We start from the raw sequence: 20073 nt of genomic DNA, 5'->3' as shown, positions 1-20073 counted from the left end.
AAAAGTGAAGAAGGAGGCTTTGAGAAATGTAGCGCGAGGTGGGGCAGTCTGCAAAACGTGGACTTTCTGCAGCACTTCCCCTTCCTCTGTAAAGCATTGCTTGGGGTGACATTTCTCACACCGGAGGATGATTTAAATAACATTCGTGAGATAGTAAAATTAAGTCTGGCAATTGTTCCACGAACTGCCCACAGATTTAAAGCCATGTAAGAAGATCGTCAAGCATCTTTCTTGTCTAATTTCATCAAGCAAAATGTTTCCTCTTCATATTAAATCAGCCGGAACGTAACTCAATCAAATACGACAAAAGTGCGTTGTTCAAAAGGAGATGTGACCTGCACAGTGGGGACAGCCCACAAAGCCAGCAGTGAGAGCCTGCGCTGAAATGGCAGCCAAGCAGACAGCGAGTGGTTAATCTGCCCTGATGACTGGTAGCTCAGTCCAACTCTCCAATGACCCAGCTGTAATCCCACATTGGATCAATGCAAGTTCAAACAATCCTCCATGCTGCTAGCACCTTGCATGGGCTGGGGGATGGTGCCGTAAGATAGGGACCAGGAGACGGAAAGCTACTTATCACCTCCAAAATGACATCAAAAGGAAAGAAAACCCCACAGGATGAACCTGTTCTCGGCGAGAAAATGTTTCATTGTCGGCCGACTCAACGGAAACGATGCCGCTTCTCAGATAAATACCGGACAAGCATCCAATCTACAAAATCTGAACGATGATGAGTGGATATAACAACCAACAACCAAAGGACATCATATGCTGACAGTATTACCAGACAGACATCCTCCATCTCACTCTCACCGTACTGTCAGGGGATGAGAGCACCATGCAAGGTGACTTTGACTAAGTGCCTTGGGGTTTCATGAGAAAACGCCATTGACATTACATTAATTTCATGTCTCTTTTTTAACTGACTTAGTGCCACAGAGCCCTGAATAGCAGGGGGAAAAAAAATGAAACAGACATTCTTTGCTTCAGCTTCGAGGCAGCGGGGATCTAGAGGCCAGGAAGACAACAGTGACAAATAGGCGACATGATCAGCCAGCAACTTTTTCCCTTGCTCTAAGAGTCATTCGACAGCGAGACAGAGCAGCTCAACGGCGCAGGATAAATGTTAGTCAGAAACTTTCCACTGCGCTTCGCGTTGTGTTTGGGTTTGATAGCAGGTGTGTGTATGAAAGAGAGACAAAAAGAAAACAAGAGAGAGAGAGAGAGAGAGAGAGAGGGAGAGGGGGGAAGGGTAAGGGAGGGAGAGTCAGACAGAGAGAGTGGGAGAGAGAGAAGACAGTATGACTGTGTTAACTATGTGGAAAGATGTAAGGGAAACAAGACTAAAAGAAGCACCACGCGCCCATCCCATCCCACCTCTGTGGTAGTGTGCGGCAGCGGCGTTGTAACATAATTACTGCTGGGACACTTCTATTCCCAATGATCCATTTGCGTCAGTCAGGTTTTCGAGCCCAGCCAATGAATGGATTCTCAGTTTCTCAAGGATAAAGAGATGACCCTCTCCTAACAGTTATATCCATTTCATGTAGAAAAGCTACTCTCCTCCTCAAGGTAAATCCCTTGATGCAGGTTTGAGTGAAACTTTCATGAACAAAGAAAATGATGATAACTTCCTTGATGCAAGCATGGGCGTGATGAATTATGTCTCATTAAAAATGAATGCGCCTGACAACTGAGACCTCATAGACGTACGGTACAGCTGCTATAGTGTCCTACGAGCCCTAGTTTGTGCCTCCAAAGTATTTCCGTTACATTCATGTTTCCCAAAAAATAATCACTCAGCAATCTTCAAATAAACCAGATGGTTGTTTAATAAGATTTTAACCTGTTTACCAAGTTGTCTTTCCTTCTACACAGTGATGGTCAAACATTCAACAAGAGAAAAAACAAATTTTTGACTAGAGGGGGACTTTAAATATCCTAAATAAATAGAATATGATTAAAAAAATAAATAAAACCACAAGCAATAAATAAAGTGTGGGAAAACCCCTGCTAGTTGTTCTGCCCACATGTTGACCTAAATGTTTGTGACTTTCTAATGTCAACAAACACAGATGTAAACAGAACAGGTAGTATAAAGGTCAAGGTCATAAAAACATTTTTTTTTTTTTTTTAAATGAAGCAAATAATATGACGATCAGTCGATAATGTAACTATGGTGACAGGCATAACCCCTTGATTCCACTGGGTACCGCAGTTACCTGACGTGTGCAATGCTGTTTTTTTCCGCCCTCCAACCTGCTTCATATCCCACTGGGAGCCGTTCAGAAACGGGGCATCATGCCTGCCTGATGTTGTTGAGTTGCTGAGATTGCGTTTATTTTGTCATTTTTCCTTGATTTTTGTGCTTCTAATGTGATTGAGTAGGCTACTTAGTTAAATCATTTCGTTTTGTGTCTGTTGTCAGTGTGTTTACTGTCAATATTTGCCAACACGAGCATTGTCTAAAACAGCCGCGATCAGCTTTGGCGACCATATCGTGGCCACAACGTGGCAGAGGTGGGTCCATGGCGGAGACGATCTGGGGGTTATACTGCTTGAGTTTTAAGCTGTTAAAGGAAAAGTTCACGCAAAAATTAAAATTCAGTCATTATCTACTTGTTCAGAATTTTTTTGTAAATGTAAAGCAACAAAAAAAAAAAAGGGTGTATTTGGGATCTCTGGACTTCTTTAGACTTAGATTACTCTGGACAAGCTGTATGGAGCCATCCTATTGATTTTTTTTTTACATTTTAAAACAAGTCCCCATCTACTTCAGTTGTTTTAGAGAATGCTGCAACGCTGCTTTGCTGTGAAGCTTACGAAATGTTTTGCGGACTGCGTAACTTCACCCGACCTTTCATTCGCATGGCAGTGAGAACATAATGACCAAACTTTCATTTTTGAGTGAACTTATCCTTTAAGGCATTTTTTTCACTGCACAGAGCATCACTGGGCTAGAGAAACGTCTCTATTAGCCTAACCTCTTGACCCATACAGATAATTTCTAATCAGCCGATCTACAGGATGTCACGCTACATCTTTAACCACAATTGACAAGACTAATGGCTAACTACTCACTTCACATTAACGCCGGTGGTTTAACAAACTAAGTCTCTGAGCAAAAGCCCTCCATCACCAACATTCCTTATGACAGTATGTCAGTTTAACAAGTCAGTGTCTTGCAGGGCCTAAATCACCATATACATTGGGGGGGACATGTCCCCCCCAATATTCAGATATGCTCAAAATGTCCCCCCCAATATCTATCTGATTAAAAAAAAAAAAAAAAGTCAGGCAACCACATACACATCCCACTGTCCGAAATAATCAATAGCAAAAAAGTCATTTAATCATTATTATAGCTAAACATAAGACATTTTTGATATAGGCTAGTTACTACCGGTTGTAGGATTGCAGTTATGCGTGGTTTGTCCAGATGGTGTTGCCCGCCGTACAATACCATGTTGACACACCACCCCATCCAGCAGAATTCATTGCTCGACTGCTGTGGGTAGGGTTGCCAACTCCCTGAAAAAAAAATAAGGGACACCTCACGCGGGACATGCCGGCCGACCCGATTGCCTTTACGTCTCCTGCTGTGATTTATTTTTTAGCCCCCTTTTTTGTGCGTGAAACTATTTTTATAAGTATTTGTCTTGAACCTGCATTGAATTGGATACATAGCTATTTGTGTGACATGAACACATGGAAAACAAATTATTATCCAGAAATTCAATTTAATACTAAATAACAAAATTAGCTGAATAAAATATTTTTCATAAACATAAGCCTGCCCTGCTTAACATCAAACAGTACAAATTCATGTAAAAAAAAAAAAAATAGAATGTACAAACTTCATCCTGTAATAATAATAAATAATAGTGTGTGATAGTGTTTTTAGTGCAACAGCAAGTGCAAACAGATAGAATGTAAACTTGTAAACATATTGTGAAAACTCATCACTCCAAATTTTTATAACTTCATACCTTCTCCACATTAAAAAAAAAAAAAAAAAAAAAGATGGCTCAGACAGCATCACCAAACCATTGGCTTGTGCCTACACTGTTCAAAAAACTGAATAATAAACACTAATAATGAAACAATAACAAGATATTGTGCACAGACACGGGTCTCTCAGTCACTCTGCTCTGCTGTAAACCAGGAGAAAACTTTCCTTGTGGGATTCAAGCGTTATCCAATCAGGAGACAGAACGGCAGGAGGAGGCGTAGATAACGACCGGATCACTGACTCCTGCTTTAACAATTTTAACAACAGTGAAACAATTAATTTAACATAACCATCCAGAACATGCTGTCACATGACATAGCCTACTTTTTCCACTTGTATTTCTTCTGTTCTCTCTCCGCCCCCCAATGCAGTGTCGTCACTCGAGTCGTCACCCATGCTGCTCTGTTGTCTTCCGCTATCTTTTCCGTGTGCAACACAAGGCTCGACCAATGGGATGAGCGTATTCTTGATCGTCATACTCGTGTGTGAATAAGCTGTCAGCTCATTGGTCACAGAGCAGGGCAGGGCCCGGGAACGAGTTTACCGTAAATTTTCATCTAGCGCGCCTTGTTATTCATTTTCCATTGGCTTTTTACTGACTGTTTGTTGGCTCTCACAGTAATACGGGACAAAGTGCGTCCCGTTCCCACTCAATACGGGACGAGTGTTTTTCCTTCTAAATACGGGACGATTCCGTTTTTCAAGGGACGGTTGGCAACCCTAGCTGTGGGTATGTCAAACCCTCTCTCTGTTTTTCATTACTTTCAAACATATTTAAAAGTGGAAAATCAGAATGTAGCCTAATATGAATGTTACTAATCGACTATATTAAAGTTGTTGATTATTATTATTTTTTGTTAAGTGTTATGAAAATGTAATTTCATGAATGGTCTTGCAAGGAATAGCCTACTAGCTAGCTGGCTAACATTAGCTAACATTCTGACAGGAATTCTGAGCTAACTCACTAGTATAATGTTAGGCTACATTCCATTTACAGGTATTAGCTAGTGAACAGCCAGAGCAACTAACATGAGGAGAGGAGAAGTTTCCCAGCTCCTATATCGAACCATATTATATTTGTAAGAAAACCCACATGAAGTTTGAGTGTCAATCATTTATGTAGCACGTCAATTTCACAGTGAGTCATCATGAGCAAGAGGAAGAGTGGCAGCGATATAAGACTGTTTTTTGGGCAGCTTCAGAAAAGAAATAAAGTAAGTTCAGAGCAGTGAGAAAATGAGTAATTACCATTAATGTCAAGGAGTCAATATAGTATAATCAAATAGGCTTTCTAGTCTATAATTTACTATGTCTAGTCCAGTAATTTTAAGACAAAATGGGGGACAACCTTGAACAAATTGCAACAGAAGCAAATGCAACTGATTTTATATCCTCAACATGAGGGAAAAAATCCCTGGAGAATCCCATTTCCCAAGTTTCAAAAAAGACCCAAATATAGTCCATTCGCTAGCCTCATTATTTTCCTCACGTGAATAGGGTAAAATGTTTAACCCGCCTTAGATATCACCATGTAAATTACTGAGTTTATTACTTACATTAAGACAAATGAAAAATGTATACAGGCTTTTTGAAATTCGTTGTTAACATGAGCAAACAGTGCATAATCTAATTACTTATGGCTAATTTGCATACATAACACTGCTTCTGTTGCAATTTGTTCACCCAACATAACATAACAGTCCAATGTTAAAGTACAGACTCGTGTTGCCCCCCCATATGTAAAACATGTATAAATATTAGACTTTCTAGTCTATGGTTTACTAATATTTCATCCATGTTCACTGTGGTGTGTTCAGAGTAAGGACAGAGAGAATGAACAAGAGGATGGTGACAGGACAGGGAGAGTGTGTGCTGGTGACATGGAGGTGAGTGAGAAAGGAGCTAATATGAATGGTGAAGACCAACTAATGACAACCTAACAGTCTAATATTAAAGTAAACATATATAAATATTAGACTTTCTAGTGGTTTACTAATATTTCATCCATGTTCACTGTGGTGTGTTCAGAGTAAGGACAGAGAGAATGAACAAGAGGATGGTGACAGGACAGGGAGAGTGTGTGCTGGTGACATGGAGGTGAGTGAGAAAGGAGCTAATATGAATGGTGAAGACCAACTAATGACAACCTAACAGTCTAATATTAAAGTAAACATATATAAATATTAGACTTTCTAGTGGTTTACTAATATTTCATCCATGTTCACTGTGGTGTGTTCAGAGTAAGGACAGAGAGAATGAACAAGAGGATGGTGACAGGACAGGGAGAGTGTGTGCTGGTGACATGGAGGTGAGTGAGAAAGGAGCTAATATGAATGGTGAAGACCAACTAATGACAACCTTAACAGTCTAATGTTAATGTTAAGTTAAGATGAGATCATCCTCGTGCATTTCAGATCATACCCATGGAGAGGGAGTTTGACAGTGAGAGAGAAAGAGATAGAATGAGCAGCCAGACAGGCGATGATGAGGGCACTGGAGAGGAAGGGAGGGAGCTTGGACCTTTCCCAAATCATCCAAATGTGAAAGTCATACCGAGTCAAACCCTATCAAATAAAACACTCTACTTTCAGGAGAAGTGGTTTAAAGATCATACATGGCTCCATTACAGCCCCTCTGTAAAGGGTGTTCTCTGTTACTATTGTGCTAAATACTTTGCAGCACAAAAGTCCAAGCTTGCATCAAAAGCAGATTCAGCATTTGTCAAGACTGGCTTTAACAACTGGAAGAAGGCACTGGAGAAATTTAGTGCACATAAAGACAGCCAGTGTCACAAATTAGCTGTGATGACTAGGCTTCAGGAGCCAAAGACTGTTAATGTGCAACTTTCACGTGAGCTTGAAAGACAGCAGCAACAAGCAAGGAGAAATCTTATGAAGATTGCTGGGGGTGTGCAGTACTTGGCACGGCAAGGTCTGGCTTTTCAAGGCGATGAGAAGGAGAGTGGGAATTTCAGCCAGCTTCTAAAGTACAAGGCAAAAGGTGATGCAGAGCTGACCAACTGGCTAAAACGTCAGTTTGATTTCACCAGTCCCAAAATGCAGAATGAACTGTTGCAGCTGATGGCCAATACAATCATCAAAAAAATTGTGTCAGACATAACATCAATGCCAGTGGTCCAGTTCGCACTTATCATTGATGGAACCCAGGATGTGTCAGGTGTTGAGCAGGAGTCAATATGTGTGCGCTTTGTAGATGCAGATCTACAACCAAAGGAAGAATTCCTGGGACTCTACGAGGTGTTATCAACAACAGGGGAAAATATAGCCAAGGTGGCTTGTGATGTGATGACGCGTCTAGACCTTCCTCTGTCTCAACTCCGAGGACAAACTTATGATGGTGCCGCAAACATGGCTGGACGATGGCAGGGAGTGCAAGCCATATTAAGGGCACAACAACCACTGGCTGTGTACTGTCACTGTGGTCCACATTGCGTGAACTTAATTACACAGGCTGCCTGTCTATCATCTCCACTTGTGAGACATTCAATGGCTCTGGTCCATGAATTGGGGGGCTTCTTTAACCAATCTGGCAAGTTCAAGTTGGTATTCCAGGAAATTGCCAAATCGGAGCATGGTTTCACCTCATTGAAGCCTCTCTGTCCAACCAGGTGGACTGTTCGCACCCCTGCCATCCACTCAGTTCTAAGGCAGTATGAGTCAGTGCTGACAGCCCTAGAAGAAATGGCATCAAGCAGCTCATCTGAGACGTCAGCTAAGGCTAATGGTCTTCATGGAGCATTTCTAAAAGGCAACACTGTGCTCGGCCTTGTAATGGCTGAGGACCTGATGGGGGATCTGGAATGCCTGAACACCTCCCTGCAGCATAGGAAACAGACAGTTTCAGGCATGTTGAAAGCTGTGGACCATGTAAAAACAAGCATGCAGGAAAAGCGAACAGAGGAACACTTTGATGTCTTGTTCTCAAAAGCAACTGCTATGGCAACAAAGTTGGACCTGCAACCAATTCAGATGCCTCATATCCGCAAACCTACAAAGCGTTACACTGGTCAGGCTTCAGCCCATATCCATCCTGATGCCCAGTCCTTCTACAGAGCCCAATTCTACAACACCTTGGACACAGTGAATACTCAATTCATAGAGAGGTTCGATCAAGCTGGATTCGACAAACTTCAGCAGCTAGAAAATGTGCTTCTACAGGGAACCATTGATGAGGTTGTGGACCAGTATCCCGAATTGAATCCACAACTGCTTCAAGTACAGCTGGCCATGTTCGCAGCCAATTACACTTATGAAACAAGCTCAGATGTTGTCAGCATTATGCATGACATGGTGCCAGAAGTCCGAAGTCTGTTCAGCCAGGTGGAGGCTTTACTAAGGCTCCTGCTCATCGTCCCTGCATCCTCAGCAGAGGCTGAGAGGAGCTTTAGCGCACTACGAAGGCTCAAGACATGGCTCAGATCCTCCATGACGCAAAGCAGGCTGAATCATGTTGCTATCTGTCATGTGCACCAGAGGAAGCTGGACGAACTGGACCTGGAAGATATATGCCAATCTTTCATCAGTGCCAATGATAGACGCAAAAAGGCGTTTGGGTCCTTTTCTAGGTAGAGGAGAGGGGAGAGGTGAGGAGAGGATAGCAGAGAGGAGAGGAGAGAGGAGAGGAGAGAAGAAAGGATAGGAGAGAGGAGAGGATAGGGGAGAGGATAGGAGAGAGGAGGAGAAGAGAGAGAGAGAGGAGGAGAGGGGAGAGGAGGAGGAGAGAAGGAGGAGAGGATGTGAGAGGGGAGAGGACAGAGGAGGAGAAGGAGGAGAGAGGAGAGGAGGGGGAGATGATGGAGGAGAGGAGAGAGGAGGAGGAGAGGGGTGAGTATAGAGGAGGAGAAGAGAGGGTAGAGGAGGAAAGGAGAAGAGGGTAGAGGATAGAGAAGGAGAGAGGACAGGAGGAGGAGGAAAGGAAGAGGAGAGGAGGACATAAGCACACATACATACTTTTTTCATTTTTATTTTATTTGGTTCTGTGGGTTGTATTTGTTTTGTTTCATGTATTCCTGATGCTTTGGCAATATAGTTCTCACAACATTCATGACAATAAAACAAATTTGAGTCAAATTGAATTTAATTGAATTGACTTGACTGGAGAGGAGAGGAGAGGAGATGACGGGAGAGCAAGAGAGAGGAAAAGAGAGAGGAGAATATAGGACCACAGGAGCTTGGCAAGGGAAGACAGGATGAGAAGAGAGCAGTGAAGGCCCTCCTGCCCAGTGCCCACACAAGTAATACAATGTAATAACATGTAACGCAATGCATTATCATTATGGTAAAAAGAAAAAAAAGGTATATATATATAAGAGAGAAATTTGGTCCCCCCCAATGTTGACTCCATGGTTTAGGCCTTGGTGTCTTGACATGGTGCAACATCAGTATTCAACACTCTTTATGGATGAACACTTCCTGTCTCACACTGATAAAGTTACAAGTCACTTTTAATCTCAATTTGCACCGTCTCATGGCGTTTGTGGAGGGGTTAGTTTTTTGTGAGATAAACTGGTGGAGCAAATATTTAGAAGAAAACTGTGTTACTCCTTCGCACAAACACATCAACACAAATACAGTAAGACTAATGCATGCATGGTCCTAGAGGTTTATAAATTTGCATCGCATTACAGTGCGGCGCTGTGGTCTGATGTGGTGCTATGGCATGTGTCCATTTGCATGGTTGTCTATCATCAGATGGCCGTCTCACCAGGGAACAATAATAATGCCAACACCATAGGGAGCAACAGTCCCCCACCCTCCCAGGGAACCCTGCGAGCTGTGTTAAGTGCCATGGAAGCCTTTTGATGTTGCACAGACCGCAACTCAGAAATGGTAAACAGCAGAGATGAACCAAGATCTTCCTCCAGGGGGAATCCACAGTGTAAGGATATTAGGGACGTCATGCATAATGTGTCTCAGCAGCAGCGCGTTTACCCGACCTCAACACATCTTTTGGAAACACTGTGGATCCAGATTAGACACTGAGATTCCAGATATTCAATTCTCCCCCAGTGTTTGATGATCAGCAGGCAAGATTTAACTAAATAAATAGTGAGCGCTGCAGAGAGACAACAGTTTCTGGTGCACATAAGTACATGTACACCATGTTGTTTAGGATCGTCTGCCCTCGGAGAATGTCTGCATTTAATGGGGGAAAAAAATTAAAAAGCTCTGAATAAATATTTGATTTTGTCTTCCCATTTTTATCTTCCACTCGATGCCTCTTTCCCACAGTGTTCCATTACATAAAAGGTTTATGCAATCTGAGCAGTGAGGATGGCCATGAGTCATAACAACAGTGGACGGGGCTAGCTAAAGTAGCATTGATTTTTTTTTTTTCTTTTCTTTTTCCTTACAATTTCATGTTACAGAATTAGTCTGTTAATGATCTCACATGTTTCTTTTCATGTAAAACATTTCAGATAAAGCAACACATTTCTGAAGACACACTAATGGGCTTGAAGTGACTGGAAATGTTTACAAGCTGGTTTGTAAATGTCTGTCATGGGGTTTTATTTCTCAAGGTCCCTGTAACGTCACACTGAGAGACAGCTTGCACTTTGAATAATCAGTCTGCTTTGTGAATGATGTGTTTTGATAGTAAACATGAGTTTAGTTAAGTTAATAGCAGTTTAGCCCTGAGAGCCCTTTTCTCACAGGGAGGAAGGGACTACCATCACCATCATCATTTCTTTAACTTCAACCTGAAAGATTTTTTCTCTGGTTTATGTCAACTTGAACATCTATTGACATCAATGAACGGCATTCTTTGAGCAAACAATCTAAGGGGTATTCTGCAGCTACAGCCCAGAGTTTCTCCCAAATCAGATGATGTGTGCTAGCTGTCACATGAACACTGTGTGCAAACAGTGTGATAGAGATTGAGGGAGATAGACAGAGAAAGGGAAAGAGAGAGAGAGAGAGACCCCGCAGGCCCCACTGCTGCTGCTGCTGTTGCTGCTCGCTTCTCCAGGAATCTTTTCAGTCAAACTGTTTGCCGATAGCCTCTGGTCCTGAGTCCCAGGGCCAGCGGCTGATGATGGACGCCCCTCACCCCCCTCTTTCCCTCCTACACCCTCCTCAACCTCCATATACGTTCTGAACACCCCTGGCAGTTGGACAAGCGACAGAGGTTGAAGGGAGGAGGGAAACAAAATCAAGAACAACACAGTCTGACATGAATACAGGCTGGCAAGAGCTCACTGGTGGAAACACTACACCATTTTCAACTAGATTTGCAGCCCACAGCACACAGATGGAAAGTGGACTGGGAGAAAGGGAGAGGACAGACGGGCAGACGCACAAACAGCGGGCAGACTCAACACCTCACTCACAATCACAGTCACACTATAGAGAGCTGGGATCGAGAGACCGGAGATGCAATGACAATACTTTCCGAATGCCCTTGTTTTTAAAAGACTGGTTTTAAAGGGACAGTTGACCTCAAAATCGAAAATACATATTTGTCCTCTTACCTGTAGTTGTATCAATCCATCTATATTGTTTTGGTGTGAGATGCCTAGTTTTGGAGATATTGGCTGTAGAGATGTCTGCCTTCTCTCCAATATAAGGGAAATAGATGGAACTCAGCTTGTAGTGCTCAAAGTGCCCAAAAAAAAAAACATTTAAAAAAAATAAATAACAATGTCTTTCTAGAAATCATGACCTGGTTACTCCAATAATGCACAGACCTTGTTGTGAGCAGTTTTACGTAGGAACTATTTTCTTTTTACCAAACCACACTCACAGGCTGTACCACAAAGCAGAAGGAAGCGTGCACATGGATCTAACAATTAAAATCGGGATAAGGCGTTGGAGATGGTGCCCACGTTCATTCCTATGAAAGCTGCTGAGTGGCGCATGAAGCACAAAAGCTTGACTTCCAAGGTATAAAAATATCGGGCTTTATGGAAGGAGACACTCTTCTTGAGTCCTTCAAATGTATTTTTTGGCGCTCTGAGCACCACAAGCCGAGTGCCATTGAGTTCGATTATATCGGGGAGAACGCAGACATCTCTACAGCCAATATCTCCGAAACTCAGGAATTGAGTTGATATTATGGCTTGTAAAACTGATACTTAACCAGGCTGACACTCCCCCTAAAGTGGGCACGGTCAAAAAGAGATTCTTATTATCCTGAATCTGCTCACACAGCATCAACCCAAAATGCTGTATCTCGGTCTGATGTATAACAGTTTTAAAACTCTAGCTAAAAAGAACATGCATGAGGAGTCGCAGCGCTCACGCTGCTCGAGCTCGGCCCTAACAGCAGAGAGAAAGACAACTTTGAACTACAAGTCAGAGCCCTGCGGCGGACTGGAGTAGCTTCCAGAGAGAAGAGGGGGCTGGGTCACTTCCCTTCCCAGTTCGTAGGGCTGATGTGTGCTGCAGAATAATGGGAGGAATCACATCCTCCCCAGCTGTCCTGGTTCACAGGGCTTCTCAGACAAACATGAAAAACAACGATATCGCCAGCCAGGCCTCCTTCCTGCAGCTCGGGGAGGCCGCAGCGCCGGTCCAGCTGCAGGAGATCCAAGTCTTCCTCCCAGCAGCTACTGGACTTTAAGTCGCCGTCGGAGCTGTGACACCCAGGTCTCACAGCTGTATTTACTACGCCAGCCATTGATAAACACTTCTCTGTGGACTCTTGCTATCTTTGGTAACATAATGGGAGGCTGGATTAAATGGTGATAAAGGCCGAAGCTGATGTTTCAAATCGCCTATTTTGGCGCTCAGTAGTAACAGTAAACATCTTCATCACACAGACTTTGAAGAAAGTTTACTTTGCACATAATTCAATTGTTTGTCTGTGTGTGATGCCTCCACTCACTCGACCCTACACAAAGCCGGAGAAGTTAAATCTCCAGCGAGAGATGCTTTTTAAGATCTACAGTAGAACATCAGGAATTCAATACAGTGGGGTATATTAGCAATCATGGGAGATCTTTTGATCTAGGAAATTAGATTATAATGTATTCCTTTGATTTATGTTTTTTTCAGTCTCATTAAAATTCAGTTAAAACGCAACTCAGCAAAGAGATGTCTTTCTTAACTTCCTTTTCAACTATTAGTTTTGCTCCATACATGGTTCGACTTAATAATATCGCAGAGGTTTTGTGTAGCGACATCACCGCTCTCTGTTTTTACATCTTCACGCAGGCGTATGTCTTCTCCATGTCAATAAAGAGAGAAAAACAAGCTGAAAAATAATGACTAACCAAACCACAGGACACACACATTGGGGTTGTATGTCCTCGTGTGGCCCACTCACTTTTGAGATGACGCTCAGTGTGATACTGTGGTTTTTCTTGCAGTCCAGAAACCAAAGAAGGAGGAGGGGGCTTCATAGAAAGGCGCTAAATGACTTGACTTCTCAAAGTCATCACCTTTGCTCCACCGCATGCTTCTACAGTCTACACTCCAAAACCACACTGTGTGCATGTGCTATTGTTTCTGCTGGTTACTGGCGAATGTGGGCTTAATTCTTGAAATTAAGAGGCTAAAAACACAAAAATGTTAAATGTACAGTATATAAAAAGTAACTATGCTGTTATTTTAATGACACTACTGTGGCCACAATGACGACATAACCCCATGTGTTGGATTGTTTGCGTTCAGTGTCACAATCAGTGACCAGAGAGAGAGACGGACAAGGATCGTTGTGGCGAAAAGCAGATTAGCAGCAGATTTAGAGTGCAGCTCTGCTTGAGGATCTTCCCGCTGATTCTCCCGTGTGGTCCAGGTTGAAGAGGTGAAGAGACCGCCGGTCAGGCCTCGTTTGGAAGAGCACGGGAGACAGGAAAATACGGCGCGGCCTTAAGCTGCTCTGCCCCGCTCAGCAGCACATGTGCTGAGTGAGCCAAACGAGGTGGCTTACCACCAGAGGTCTCAGTCAAGGGCAGGACAGTTGAAAGGTCACTGCGAGCTGTCTTGCTATACAAACACTGCCTCAGCGAGTAATACATTCACCCTCTGAGCTTACATGAGGCTGTTAGAGAGCCTGAAACATACTGGAGATTTAGAGTTTCTGTCAGGTGATATATGTTTTTAGCCGAGCTGATTTGTGGATTCATCGACTGGTTAATGGAAAGAAATTTAAATCGACGACTGAAAATGAATCTTTTCAGTGGTTTCCCAAACAAAAGTGTCAAACATTTGCTTAAAATGTGAGGAATTTGCTGCTTTTCTTTGTCATTAATGACAGTTAATGAAGAGTCTTTCGGTTTTGGACAGTTGGTTGGACAAAAGAAGTAATTTGAAGACATCACGTTGGATAAATCTGATGAGCATTTTTCACATTTTTCTTGACATTCTACAGACAAAATGATTATTCGTGAAAAGTGACAGATAATGAAAATAATCATTAGTTGCAGCTCTAGTTTTTACAGGAGTCATTTTTATGGCATGTATTAGTTATATATATATATATTCAGAAAGTTTTAAAATCACTTAGTAAGTAAAAACAATAGTGCGAGTATTATCAGTTGACCTAATGAGATTTGAAGACTGCAACAAACTGACTGCTTTTTAATGTTGAAATGTCTTTAACTTTGACTCAACCACTCCATGTTAACCAATAAGTAGTTTTAGCACCTGACTCAGAGTGCCAGTTCACACACGTACCAATGGCTCATGATCACAGCACATGAATGTCCTGCAGCACATGCAAACGCCACACAAAGAGAGAGGGGCCAGGAACTGAACCCAGGACTGTGGCAGTGTTAACCAAAGGCCCCACCATGACCTAGTTAGCATTGACCAAACTCAGAGTGAAAAAAGTGAACTTAAAACCACGTGTATTGACCGAACATCAGACTATCAAAAGTTTTTCTCATGAGTTGTTTGCTGTACAACAACAGCCAGATATTTGTGTACAAAAACACAGCAGCAAAAGTCTTTTTTCTTTAGTCTGCAGGGGACAGTCTACAGTTAACTGTGGTCTACAACATTATCTGCCAGGCTCAAAATTCTGCATCTAACCTCCAGGTCTCACAGGAAAACGCTGGAATCTCCATATTGATGATAGAGCTCCAATAAACAATGAATCATGTTGCTAAGATGCTTTTGTTTGTCCAAGAGAGAATTGAATAGTTACAAAGTGACGTCGAGTATTATCACGCCACTTTTCTTTTGAGTGATCCAAAAAGAAAATCTTTTTTAAAAAACACCTTTTAAAGCACAAAGAAAAAAGGAAAACAAAAGTATTCAGATAAAAAAAACAAGTCTCCAATAACCACAATGCATTTGTCTGTGAACTTAAGAAAACTCCTAATTAAAGCCAGTCTCATCAACCAAATCAACCAAGAAACTGTATTCAATGTTCACTGTCTTTGCCTGAAAACTCAACTGACTCAACAAACAGCTCTGTAAAGATGCCACTGAAATCCTGCACGAGATATTATTCAGATAAAGCAAAAAAAAGATTCAAAATCATGTCTAAAAAATATATAAAACAATCGTGAAACAATGCTAATATCCATATCTGCTGTAATGTGAGAGCTAAATTTGCAGTACAAAAGAACATCTTGGCTTACCGAACAATCAAAGAAACACTGTCCTCTTTATTGGACCAAGAATGTTCATCCTCTAGCTCATATTTTTCATTGAATACATCCTTGGCTTACTGCTTTCTGGTGTTTTTGTCCTCCTTGGAAAAAAAAAATGTCCTGGGAGGAGGAGAGTGGAGGAGAAAGACTTTCACTCAGTGATTCAGAGGCATCGTGTAAACGCCAGCATTCTCTCTCTGACAACCGGCGTTAATTGCAGATCCGACTCGCCCACACACTCCACATTTCTCCTGGAAGGAGAAGCTGAGACACTGAGATTGAAGTGGGATGAGGAGTGCAGTAAAAGATGCTGCAGCTGCCCGTTCCTCACACCGTCACCACCTCTCATTTCTCCCTCTCCGCTGAGAACTTGTGCTCAGACGCTGACACGCACTCGTCCACATTTACAGAGACATGCAGGGGCACACAAACATAACATGTAACAAGGCTAAATCAGTTAATAAACAGTGGTAGTCATCGTGGAATAGCATCCGTCTAGCTCGCATTACCACATCATCACATAGCTGATTTAATGAGACATCTGAGTGTGTTTGCATAATGGTAAATTAAGGTAGGACATTCGGGGTCTGCGAGGTTAGAGCAACAGTTCACGGCATGCATGAAAAAGACATTCACGACGGCTCTATCTGTGCCGTCACAGACATCATGCTCATTCCTTTGACTAATATACGACATAAATTGTTAAAATGATATTCATTTCAGCCGCGCTGAAAGAATCCCTCATCCACACATTAGACATAAGAGCTCACGTGATGTGGATCATGAGCAACAAGGCCCATTACTGGTGAGGCCTGGGGCAGCGCAGGAGCTAATGACTGCAGATTGGAGGGTGCTTTACTGCTTTGCTTTAGAAATCACTGGCAACCAGCTGGTATGGTAATGTACATGCCGTCAGAACAGCAGTAACAGTGAAAAATACAAGCATGCTTTAATGCTGCTGCAACAACTCTCGTCCCTGAAGAATTACTTTGGCAATAAAATTTGTCATTGGTTTGACCTGAAAACTGAGGGATATACTGTAAGTAGTAAAATATTTACTATTGGTGCAGGTAAAGCACTTAAATATATGTAAGTTAACAATACACAGCTTTTAAAGATGCTGACAGCACAAAATATGCTGGATTTTATCCACTGAATAACCCAAAACACACTTAACAAGTTGCAACCAAAACTTCTCCAAAGACTAAATTCATACCAACATTAAAGGGGCACTATGTAGTTTCAGACTCAGAATATCAATAATGATATAATACAAACTCAGAAATATTTATTTTTGTCATAACTGAATAAACAAGTTGTTCTAAGAGGAAAATAAGGTCCCCAGAACTCTGTTTGAAGCTAGAAAGGTGGCAGGGTCCGCCACATGTAAACAAAGTAAAACAGCATGAAGTTGCGTTGTACTTTAAGGTCAGTTTGTTTATTCAGTTTATCCAGTCATGAAACAAAGAGAGTTTGTTTGTTTAGGAATCAAAAATAAGACGATGAAGATTTTTCTCTTCGGGTCAAAATGTCTTTCCCCAAAACTACATAGTGCACCTTTAACTCGAGAGAAGTTAATAGAGAACAATTTACAGGTTATGCTCCTGGTATTTTCTGTGTAAAAACTTCTGTACAATATTAATGAGACACGTTTGGTGTGAGCATACAACAGAAACATTTGAGAAGGTCAGGTTACTGCTGGCCATTGCCCACTCTGGCGAGAGGTTAAGGTCACAAGAGTCCCGGAGATTCAAAGAAGCACCAGAAAGCAAAAAGATATCCCTCTCTCTCTCTCTCTCTCACCGCACCTCTCCGCTACCAAACTGCCAATACAGCTTATCTGAAATGCACTGAGCACTCCCAAGCCTGTCACTTTGAATCACAAAAAAGTGGGATCTTATGTCGTGGGAGGTCGATCAAGACAAAAAATTAGATCTTATTGCAGCTTGTTTTAACCATCATCATTTCTCTTACACGAAGCCAAGAAAGAGAAGTTAAAAACCAGTACATATCAGATTTAAAAATCTAAATCTGCTTATTGATGTCATGCAGCTACAAGTCTCCTCTTGTTAAACAAATTACAGTACAGTTGTAGTTACACAGACAACACTGGTGACAACATGTATGGCAATAAGCAAGTGAGGTGATGTCATGCGCGGGCTGACCAGCACCATCTAGATTTCAGTGCCACAAATGTCAAGCAGATATCAAACCTGGCAACCCATGTACAAAAACTTAGAATAAATTAAATAATAAGCTAAGTTGATATAAGTTGGGAAGGTTTTTCTTTTCTTTTCTTGTCTTTCTTAGAAGTTAGTCGCTGTGTGAACTGTGGGGCTGCTGTTGTCGCGATGGCTCAACAGTGTTATTACGCACACATTGATTACTATTTTGGCCAAACGATGCGCCTGTTTGACACTTCGGATCCCACGATTAACTGCGAGGGAGTTTCACGATAGATAGACACATATGTTTGTTTTTTTAAAAAAGGAGCTGAAGAGAAGTTACCGGCGCACTGCTGCTGAAAATGAATCCTGTACAGAAAAGAAAGAAAGAAAGAAAAAAAAAAGTTACTCGCGATTGCCTTGATATCAACAGCGCGCGTCTCACTGCTGCGCCCTTTAAAAAAAAAAAAAAACAAGACAAAACCTCGCCGATACTGTCGCACGACTGACACTACGCGACTTTCACACTCCCCTATCTCCGATTTCGGCTCGTAACCCCGGAGAAGATAGCCGGAGAGATAAGGAGATATACAGTCATGTCTCCGTCTCCCAAATCCACTCTACGTCTCCCTCTTGCGCCTTCTTTCTCCTCTCACTCACTGGAGCCGCCGCCGCCGCCGCCGCCGCCACACTCCTCAACATTGTTTCTATTTCTGTTACTCACCTTCACTCCCAAGTCAGTCGCCGTGTATAGACACTCTATATCGGTGGCTCCAGTGGATAAACGTAATTTCGGTGCACATTTACACGCTGACTGCTATTTTAGGGGGAGCTGACAAACTCAGAAAAAGCCAGTCTCCCTCTTGTCAGTGAGAGACTCCTCCCCTCATCTGACGAACTGCCTCCCCTCTCTCTCTCTCTCTCTCTCTCTCTCTCTCTCTCTCGCTCGCTCTCTCTCACGCACGCACACACACATACACACACACACACACACCGCCGTCAAAACATACGAAGAAAAAAGTGAACGTCTCGGTTGATTGCGTGACTGTTCAAGTACGATGTGGGGAAGGAATCAACATCAACATGTAGCATACTTTACTGATCATATTTATTTATTTATTTTTAATATATTCGTTATCAAAACAGCCCTGAGACAGATCAAACTTATGGAAACTACAGCAGAACTACAAAAAAAAGGCAAAATCAACTACCAAAATAAGAGTCACCACAATCTACAGTCTACTTTCCCCCCAAAATTACTCGGCCTCATCACATTAGACACATTTGACGTCACATCTCTAAGACAACAGCGATGGAATTCGGTGTAAAGGACACCTCCCCGCAGCCAATGAGAAGCCGCAGCGTCTGCCGAGCAGCCAATTAGAGCAATGGGGAGGGGCGGGGCCTGCGTGACTCGCGTCTGAGCCCGTCATCACGTGTATGAGCAGGATCAGAGGAGGTGTGGTGCCTGCTGGACCGCCGGACCGTGTGTGTTTTAGTTTTTTTACTGGCTTCTAGAAACAGGTGCGATACAAATTCAGCACAACTATCATCTACTGTTTCAGCTGTGTGTTTAGTGTGAACGGGGGGAACGTGTGGCCAGGTTTAGAGAGAGTAACCACACACACATGGGAGCCTGTTATGAGGAAATGTAGCAGTTTAAAGCTTTTTACAAAGTGACCAGGGCTAGCTGCCTCACACAGGGCTTGCATACAGAGTTGGAAAGTAAGTACATTCACTCAAGTTTTCTCGAGTGTTTTCCATGTTTTCTACTTTTATTTGACAGCTATAGTTACTGCAGGTTTAGTTTGTGAACAGGCCTATTTATATAAAGTCTCAATTTTAAGATTTTGTACAAAATAAGCTTAGTATAACAACAAAGTGATAATTACTAACAGGTTGTTCTGTGTAGAGTGGTGTAGCGATGACGTTTTAAATCGCTAGCAGTAAAAAAGCTAATGTTTGGCTATAAGTATTAGCTCATAGCGGCACAACCACTAAGCGTCTTACTACACAATTACTTTCACATTTACCGTAAATTGATTAAGTTAGAATAGATTGTAACTGAAGTCGGCCTGTAAAGACGGACTTGGGAGTAGATGAGTCTCCGTGTTCGGGTGTTACACATGTTAGCAACCGCTGTTTTTAACACATGTTAGCGTTTTCTAATTAAATTATGGGAAATTTAATCATGTATTTTATGTTGTAGAACAAAACCTTTAAATATCTTATGACCGTGGTAATAAAAGACTTTAATTCAGGCATTTAACCAAAAACCAATTTAACATTACAACATTAGCAGCATGGCTACCGTTAGCAACCTGGCTACTGTC

The 20073-nt window shown here is 42.2% G+C and overlaps 1 protein-coding gene across 3 annotated transcripts in view; it reads right to left on the bottom strand.

Annotated features, from left to right (window-relative positions):
• Positions 1-18628, bottom strand: part of mef2aa (myocyte enhancer factor 2aa) — a 73001-nt gene extending 54373 nt beyond the window's left edge. For all 3 annotated transcript variants that reach the window (XM_073471539.1, XM_073471538.1, XM_073471537.1), the window contains exon 1: positions 18465-18628. The gene's annotated coding sequence lies outside the window, so the exon portion shown is untranslated. The remainder of the gene's footprint in view (positions 1-18464) is intronic.
• Positions 18629-20073: the final 1445 nt, after the last annotated feature.

The sequence above is a fragment of the Pagrus major genome, chromosome 8, assembly GCF_040436345.1.
Source record: "Pagrus major chromosome 8, Pma_NU_1.0".
In the NCBI taxonomy this organism is placed as follows: domain Eukaryota; kingdom Metazoa; phylum Chordata; class Actinopteri; order Spariformes; family Sparidae; genus Pagrus; species Pagrus major.
The sequence above is the reverse complement of the archived record's forward strand: the minus strand, read 5'-3'. Positions and strand labels throughout refer to the sequence as shown.